General features: G+C 35.2%; 1 pseudogene; it reads left to right on the top strand.

Annotated features, from left to right (window-relative positions):
- The first annotated feature begins 4,142 nt into the window (after positions 1-4,142).
- LOC116589374 lies at positions 4,143-4,998 on the top strand (annotated as a pseudogene).
- The last annotated feature ends 4,323 nt before the right edge of the window (positions 4,999-9,321 follow it).

Here is a 9,321-nt window from a genome sequence, read left to right as displayed (position 1 = left end):
AAAAATAAGATTAAAGTTCATTGAATGAACAAGTTTAAAACCAAATAAATTCTTTTTTTAAAAATATTTTATTTATTTATTTGAAAGACAGAGATCACAAGTAGGCAGAGAGACAGGCAGAGGGAGAGGAAGGGAAGCAGGCTCCCTGCTGAGCAGAGAGCCCAATGCGGGGCTTGATCCCAGGACCCAAGGACCATGATCTGAGCCAAAGGCAGAGGCTTTAACCCACTGAGCCACCCAGGCGCCCCCCAAATAAATTCTTAACTGAAGAACTCACACATGCCTATACAATTTTTCTTCCTTACAACAACCCAGCAGGAAGTTATTTTTATTTACCAAAAATTACACATGGAAAAAACAGAGCCTTGGTAAGGTTAAATAAGTTATCCAAGGTCACACCGCCAGGAAGTGCTAGAAGCAGTATTTAATTGTGGGCAATCTGCCACCGGGGTGTGACCCTTAAACCAATATGTTATACAACTTCATGAATAAAAATGATTCCTTGAGAAAAGATCAAATAAATTGGGACATTTAGATTCTGGTATAGATTATAACTCAGTATCTACAAAAACTCCAAGTTGTGACATATCCTTTGACAGACCTTAACATCAATTCTGAGAAATTACTTGTACCAGACTATGCATCTGCATAGATTAAGGAAAACATACATTTTATTGACATTTTCAAAATGGTGCTGTTTTTAAAACTATTGCAAATTGTTAGGCCAGAAATCAATGATGTATTAAGAGCGTTAATGCAGGCAGTGTTACAAGCTCTTAAAAAGGACCAACACTATTGTTAGTAGATAAATTATGCAAGCTTGGTCATGTACATCTGTTGATTTGCCAGATAGCTAATTAAAATGCATTAAAGCCATTATGCTGTTTAAAGGCACATTTTGTGATTTCATAAAATGTCATTTATCTACTTTAAACCATACTTGTTTTGATCTGCTGCACAAAAATCACTAAAGGCACAGATTTGGCATATAAATGTACCTCCAAAGAAGAAGTATGTGTTTCTCGTGACCTTAGTTTCAATGGAATATAATCTATTTGATGACATTATACTGGACAAAAAAATGTCATGCCTAATACATGGATTTTGATTCCTTACTATGAGTAATTTTTTAAATATTTACTTTATTATATTTAATTACATTCAATCTAACAAAAGCTCTCATAATATTATCAGCTAACATTTATTGAATTTTGATATGTAAGAGAAAAATTTAATTTCTTACTATATATTAAATAGCTTTATACTCAAATCATTAAGTGCTCAAAATAACATTTTAGAATACATATATTATCTTTATTTTGCAGATAACGCAAAACTGATCAAATATCACCCTACTAGAAAGTGGGAGATTTAGCATGACCAGTCAGGATTGTTCCTGAGCCCTCACCCATATATTTTTCCACCTCCCATTTTTTTCCTGTAGAAATCCTCTTTATTTTCTCAGGAAACAACAACAACAAAATAAAATCGATTTTACATTTCCATGGTAAAATTTCTAACATTATTTAAAATTTTTATGATATTTGAAAAGGCAGACATATTTAGTTTGGCTCACAGCTATATTTACTCATGGAGTCAGGGTTGTTTCCACATAACCATGTGAAAGAGGGTAAAAAATCAGTCATTCTTTAACAATATCAAAAAGGCTTGAAGTTAAGACAATATTTATTCAACTTTGAACGCTCTCTCTCTTCCCCTATCTTTACCTACTCTTTCAAAAGAAGACATCTTTTCTAAGTTAATACAAGAATGCCATATTCTTCTAAGGAAATATTATCTACGTACAGCAAAGCTTCAAAATGAATTAGCACAATCATCTTCACTTTAAAAGAATTGACTTTTCACAATATTATTTTCAGTAGAAATTTTATGTTAATCTAAATTAGTTTTTATTTTATTTTATTTTTATTTGTATTAATGTACAATATTAATCTAAACTGTAAGGTAATATGGAAACTGCTAAATTGGACTCCTTTAATTCTGCAGGTTTTACTCCAACAAACATAGACAGGATTAAATAGAAGAAAACTATTGTTCTCCTTTTTCCTTTTTAAAGTAAGGTAAAGAAAAGGAGTAAGATACACATTTCCAACTTCAGCCAGATGTAACACTTTCTTTAATTCTCAGGAAGTGGAATTTGTATCTACTTGTCGGCACACATATTTGTAATCCTATGTAGAGTTTTGGACACTGTTTTCATGCTTTCTAGACTTACCTAATTTGTCTTACTCTAAACCAAAGTTCTCAAATCTAAAACTCAGAGGAAAAACCCCACATTTGTTCATGTGCATGCCCACACACATACACATGTGTGCACAGATGCACAACAGATACACATTTTTCTTGTGAAGAACTGACGAGAAGAAAAAGGTGGTTGATTTATAATTGCTTATACTCAGTATTTGACACTAGATAAAAATTAACTGTGACAACATTGTTTCCCACATTTTTGGGAATCCTGAAGAACAGTGAGAAAATGAATAACTCTAATAAATAGATTTTTAGCAGGTAGTCTGCCTGTCAAATCTGCCTATAGAGTGACGTAGCTAGAATAATTTATTCATAAGCAGTTGCTGGTGGTTTGACTTCATGAGGAACCACTTGGAAGAAACAAATGGCAAGATTACTAATGAGGTGGTAAATTCTATTCGTGTGAATAGAGTCCCATGAATGAACCACTGAGTATGTGCTGTGTTTTATGAGAATCCTCACCCAAGTAGCAGAAGAGATTTTCAATAATCATGTGTACAAAGTAGCCCTTTCTATTAATAATTCTTCCCCAGACATCTCTCTGGTTGCTCAATGGCCTCAAGAAAAGTGAAGTTTATGAATGAGCTTGAGCATATGGGCTTCACCTCACCAAAATATATCTTACCAATGTTGATGACCATTTCTGGAGGGACTGGCCAACCATCTAGTAGCAGGTTGATTATATTAGAGTTGCAGGGTCAATGCTTTGTCCTCACTGGAAAGAATAATTAATCTATGTACTGATTGTTTATTCTGCCAGTAATTCTTTGGCCTGCACAATCATATGTAAAATTACTAAATATCATATTCACCATCTTTATATACAAAATAGCAGTATTTCTGACAGGTAACACAGTTTCAACCAAAGAAGTGAGAAAGGGAGAAAAAAAAAATCTCTCTCAAAAAAAAAAAAATTAACCAATAATAAATTAAATAACATTTTTTCTTCTTACCTGCTTCCTATTATTTTATAAAAGGTGTTGATGACATTAGTTAATTTTCTAATTTAATCTCTAGGTTATAGGTTATCAAAGGGTAGGTTGTGGTTGATCTAAAAGAGGAAGCAAATGGCAAAAGATGAAAGAGTTCTTGGTCCTCCTTTTCAGAGAAGTGATGACCACTTCATTAAACAAAGAATAACTATCATGTTAAGAAGATAAGTAATACAGTTGCTATTATTTTTATTCCCAGATTAAATTTAAATGAAAAAATACATTTGGATACTGAATTGACAATCTCATGGACTATCTCATTGTTTTGTTATCATCTTGAAATCAACTGTAGCCCTTTGCAATCCCATCTACAAAATAGGAGAAAAATTTGGTAACAATTTCCAGGCACTCTTTCCCATAGAATTCTGATGAAATATTGGGATGCAGCAGATGGTGTGAAGACTTTTTTTTTTTCCCCCTTTGTCAGTACATGGATTTTTTTTTTTAAATGTATAATACAATTGTAAGATTTACATTAAATTTCAGGATTTTTTAGGTGTGTCACTCAGGTCAGTGCTGCAGATACCAGTGATTATCAAAGGCAGTTTTCAGTGTTCACTGTAGTCTTCTAATTTCTTGAAAGCAACAGTGGTGTTCCATGAATATTTTTCTTCCAAATTTCCAACTTTGCTGATTAATTTTACTTATAGTACAGCTATCTATCCATCTGTCTGTCTATCTATCCATCTATCATGTTTATCATCATCATCATCTACATAAAACTATTAGTCATTTTTAGCTTACAACTAAGTGGCATTAATTATATTCACAATCTATTTCAGATGGAGTCATTACCACTATATTTATAGTTTTATCACCCCAAACAGAAGCTCCATGACCCCATTTTCCTCTTTTTTGCATCCATTAGCCTACAAAGACATGACCACTGACACCAGACCCTTGCACCCATACTGGCCTTGGCACCTGAGCTGAACAACTTTATACCTAATGACTGCCCCACTCAGCATCTCCTGGTTGGCTTCTTCTACATCTCTGGGGTCTTGGCTGTAACCACATGGCTGTTCTAACTGTTATTGATGTAACTGTTGTGGTCCCCTTAGGACTTAGTAGCTGCTGTCCCTGTGCTGGTTTGCAATATGTGGGTTCGTTCACATGGTGACTGAGGGCTGGTTCAGCTTCTACCACAAACACTCTCTTGGAAACTAAGCTTTCTTTATTTTTCGTTTTTTTTTTTTTTAATTAAATTTAATTCGTTTGTTTGACATAGATAGTGAGACAGCACAAGCAGAGGGAACAGCAGAGAAAGAAGCTGGGGCTGCACTAAGCAGGCAACCCAAAGTGGGGCTCAATCCCAGGATCCTGAGATCATAACTTGAGCCAAATGCAGGCTCTTAACTAAGTCACCCAGGGGCCCCAAGACCAAACTTTCTTCTCCCAACTTTGGAAAGCCTGTGCTACAGGAGATAGCTGATACAGTCTGAGTGACAACTTCACATATGCATGGAGACCATTACAGCTTGCCTATGGAGACCACTTAGCCTGTGGGTGATGACTGCCTTTCTCCACTAGCAGTCCCTCTGTTTTGTCTTACAGCCTGTGGTCTCTGTGGAGCAGATCTACAGGGATGTGCTCTATTTCCTGACAGAGCACCAGGACAGATTCCAGCATGGCGAGCTGGGCTGCCTACTCTACTTCTGGTTTTACTTTGTCTTCATGAGTGCCCTTGGCTGGAATTCTCACGCTTAATTTTCTAAAACAGCTCGTTCTTGTCTAGAATGTGAAAGATGCTGAAGCCACAAAAACCAAGAGGAAGCAGAATTAATAAGTAATAGGCTGGGCTTGCACACTGGCTGATGAGGAACACTCCACCAGCCAGAAAAGTCCAGTTCTTATTCCCACAGGTTGGAAGGACAAAGCAAATTGATCTGTCAAACTCGGGCTGAATGGGTGAGCAACCAGAAGGGCAGAGGGAGGAGCAGGAGAGCAGCTGCATGTGGAGCTACCACCAAGAGCCACTGGGACAAAGGTACAGAAGAATCTAAGAAGTCCATGATGGTGACAATTTTAAAAGCAGGATATAGGGGTGCCTGTGATGTAGTCGGTTAATTGTCTGCTTTGGGCTCAGGTCATAATCCTAGGATCCTGTGCTCAAGTGCCACACCCAGCTCCCTGATCAGTGGGAAACTTACTTCTCCCTCTCCTTTTGTTCCTCAGCCCCTCCTTCACCCTCCTCATGTGTCTTTCTGTCAAATAAGTAAATAACATCTTAAATAAATAAATAAATAAATAGATTAAATCAGGAAATAAAAGTTCTTGACAGCCCCTCCCCCAAAAGAGAGAAGAAAACTCTGTGACCACCGAACAGTAACACCTCTTTCCCTCTGACCCTGGCAATCTCTAACCTATTTTCTGTCTCTAAGAATTTACCTTTCTACATATCACATGTAAGTGAAATCACATATTTGACTTTTTGTTTCTGGCTTATTTATTTTAGCCTAGTATTTTCAGGGTTCGTCCCTGAAATAATTTTTTATGAATAAATAATATTTCATAGCATACATATACCACACTGTTTGTTTATTCATTCATCTGTTAATGAATTTTGTAATGTTATCTTTTGACTATTATGAATAATGCTACAATGAACACTGATATACAAGTATTTATTTGAGTTTCTGATTTAAATTATGTTGGGTATATGCCCAGCAGTAGAAGAACTGGATCATATGATAATTCAATGTTTAGCTCTTGGAGGAAGCATCAGACTGTTTTCCATAGGGCCTGTACTATTGTCATTAAGAGTACAAGGGTTACAATTTGTCCAGAACCTCACCAAAACTTGTTGCTTTCTGTTTTTTTAATTTTATTTAATAGTCATCCGAGTAGGTATAAGTGATAACTCATGATGATTTAAAATATCTTTTTGAGTGATTACTGGACATTTATTTATTTTATTTTTTTTAAGATTTTAGTTATTTATTTGACAGAGAGAGACACAGCAAGAGAGGGAACACAAGCAGGGGGAGTGGGACAAGGAGAAGCAGGCTTTCTGTGGAGCAGGGAGCCAGACCCAGGGTTGGATCCCAGAACCCTGGGATCATGACCTGAGCCAAAGGCAGCAGCTTAAGGTCTGAGCCATCCAGGTGCCCCTGGCCATTTGTTTATGATTTTTGTAGGAATATCTGTTTAAGCCATTTGATTATTATTAAATAAGTTTTTTCTTCTTTTTGATTTTTTGATTTATAAGAGTTCTTTTTTTAGTAAGTTAATAGTATTTATTAGTATTATTAATATATTCTAGATAGTAAATATATGATTTGCAAATATTTTCTCCCATTCTGTAAGTTGTCTTTTCACTTTCTTAATAATGTCTTTTGATATCCAAATTTGTATTTTGATAAAGTCCAATTTATCTATTTTTTTTTCTTTACTTCCATTTGGTTTTGGTATCATATATAAAAATTCATTGCTAAAGCTGAGTCACCAAGATTTACTCCTACATTAGATTAGCTCTCATACTTATACCATTGATCTATTTTGAGTTATTTTTTTTCTGTATGTGTTAGGTAGATATCAATTGCATTCTTTTGCATGGAAATTCAGTTCTCCTAATACCTTTTGTTGAAGAAACTGTTCTTTCCCCCTTGTGTGAGCTTGTCATTCTTACTAGAAATCAGCTGGCCATAGATCCATGTGTTTATTTCTGAACTGTCAGTTCCATCCTATTGCTCTTGCCTTATGCCAATACCATGTTCTTTTAAGTAGTTTTGGATGGTGTTTTGAAATCAGGAAAAGAAAATCTTCCAGCTTTTTTTCAAAATTGATTTGGTTATTTGAGGTCCCTTGCAGATTTACATGAATTTGAGGATTGGCTTTTTCATTTCTACAAATGAAAGTTTTGAAATATGATAGGGATTGCATTGAATGTGTAGATTACTTTAGGTAGTATTGACATCATAACAATGTTAAGTATTCCTGTGTATGAACTCAGGATGTCTTTCAATTTATTTAGATCTTCTTTCATCATTGTTTTGTAGTCTTCACATCAACTGAGTTGATCATGTTATTTTTTTCCCCTTCTATTAATATGATTACATTGATTTGTTTATGTTGAACCACCATTGTATTGCTGGGATAAAACCCACTTGTTAATGGTGTATAATCCTTTCCATGTACTGTGGGATTGGTTTTGCTAGTATTTTATTTAAAATTTTTATATATATTCTCAAAAGACAGATTGGTCTGTGATTTTATTTTGTTGCAATGTCTTGATCTGGCTTTATTTTCAAGGTAACGGGGAACTCAAGAAATGAGTTTGGAAATGTTTTATCATTTTCTTTTTCTTTGAGGTGTTTGAAAAGAATTGGTGTTAATTCTTCTTTGAATGTGTGTTAGAAGTTTCTCATCCTGAACTTTTATTGTTGTGATGAAATTCTTTAAGTACCTAATTCCTTATACTTACATCTTATGGTATTTAGGGTGTTTTATTTCATGTAATTTGGTTTTCCTTTTTCTGACTGACTCATAACACAGTGGCTCCTACTTGACCAAGAGTAAGTTGATGCATTGTAACTGTAGAAATTATTAAAAGATAGAAATAATAGTAACACTGTATTTATATAAACCCAAGGGGTACCTGGATGGTTCAGTTAAGCATCTGCCTTTGGCTCAGGTCATAATGCCAGGAGTACCAGGGATTAAACCCCACTTAAGGCTCCCTGCTGAGCAGAGCCTGCTTCTCCCTCCCTCTCCTTCTGTCTCCCCATCCCTGCTCATTCTCTCTCTCACTCAGTCTTTCAAGTAAATAAATAAAATCTTAAAATAAATAAATAATTAAACTAGAACTTTTTCTATAAGAAGTCATTTGGCTCTCAATTTCAAACAGGTGAAATTATAAGTAGAGAAGCCACTTCTACTTTCACCTGAAAGTTTTAGGAGACCACTGTTACATGTGGACTTTTTTTTTTTTTTTTAAGATTTTATTTATTTATTTGACAGACAGAGATCACAAGTAGGCAGAGAGGCAGGCAGAGAGAGACGTAGAGGCAGGCTCCCTGCTGAGCGGAGAGCCCAATGTGGGGCTCTATTTCAGGACCCTGAGATCATGACTTGAGCTGAAGGCAGAGGCTTAACCCACTGAGCCACCCAGGTGCCCCACATGTGGACTTTTTAAACATAGAAGTAATATGATATGTTACACTTAGTTGTTTAATCATGTTTGTATTACCATCACCTAACGTTTTGTTTTTAAAAAAAATGTTCCACTAATTATCTTTAATTAATGGCAGTGATGTAATTAGTTGTCACATTATTTATTAATGAAATAGGAAAATAAAGATTACTGCATTATCTACAATTTACAAAACTCCAAATGGTTTTTTATCATAATTTAAAAAAACCTCACCTATCATATTTTAAGGCACAAGATATAATTAATTCAACACATGTTCTCTCAAGATATATGACTGATTTATATAAAAAAAGAGAATTTCTGCTGTACGGGAAAGAAACCATCTTTAAAACATAAAATGCAAATTTAAAACTTTAATTCTACTGAGAAAACAATTTAATCACAAGCTGAGGCAATTTTTCAGAAATATCTGATTGATACATTTAGTGGTAGACAGGTTTGAACACAGCTGAGTGCTGAGTTTCAAATGATGGCATGATATTTGATTTTTTGCTCTCTCAATTTTTTTTTTTAATTTTTTTTTTTTTATTTCCAGCATAACAGTATTCATTATTTTTGCACCACACCCCGTGCTCCATGCAATCCGTGCCCTCTATAATACCCACCACCTGGTACCCCAACCTCCCACCCCCCGTCCCTTCAAAACCCTCAGATTGTTTTTCAGAGTCCATAGTCTCTCATGGTTCACCTCCCCTTCCAATTTCCCCCAACTCCCTTCTCCACTCTAAGTCAACATGGGGGCTTAAGTGGGTAGGAGAAGAATAAATGCTCTCTCAATTTTTGATTCTGTATTCCTCTGTGTATGTTTCCTTATTAGTTACTCTTTCCACATGGTAGATCTGGACAACTCAAATGTACATTCTTTTCATGTCTTTACATCTAGCACTTGTATAAGAGGAAAAAAGG

The sequence above is a fragment of the Mustela erminea genome, chromosome 4 (assembly GCF_009829155.1).
Source record: "Mustela erminea isolate mMusErm1 chromosome 4, mMusErm1.Pri, whole genome shotgun sequence".
Classification (NCBI taxonomy): domain Eukaryota; kingdom Metazoa; phylum Chordata; class Mammalia; order Carnivora; family Mustelidae; genus Mustela; species Mustela erminea.
The sequence above is the reverse complement of the archived record's forward strand: the minus strand, read 5'-3'. Positions and strand labels throughout refer to the sequence as shown.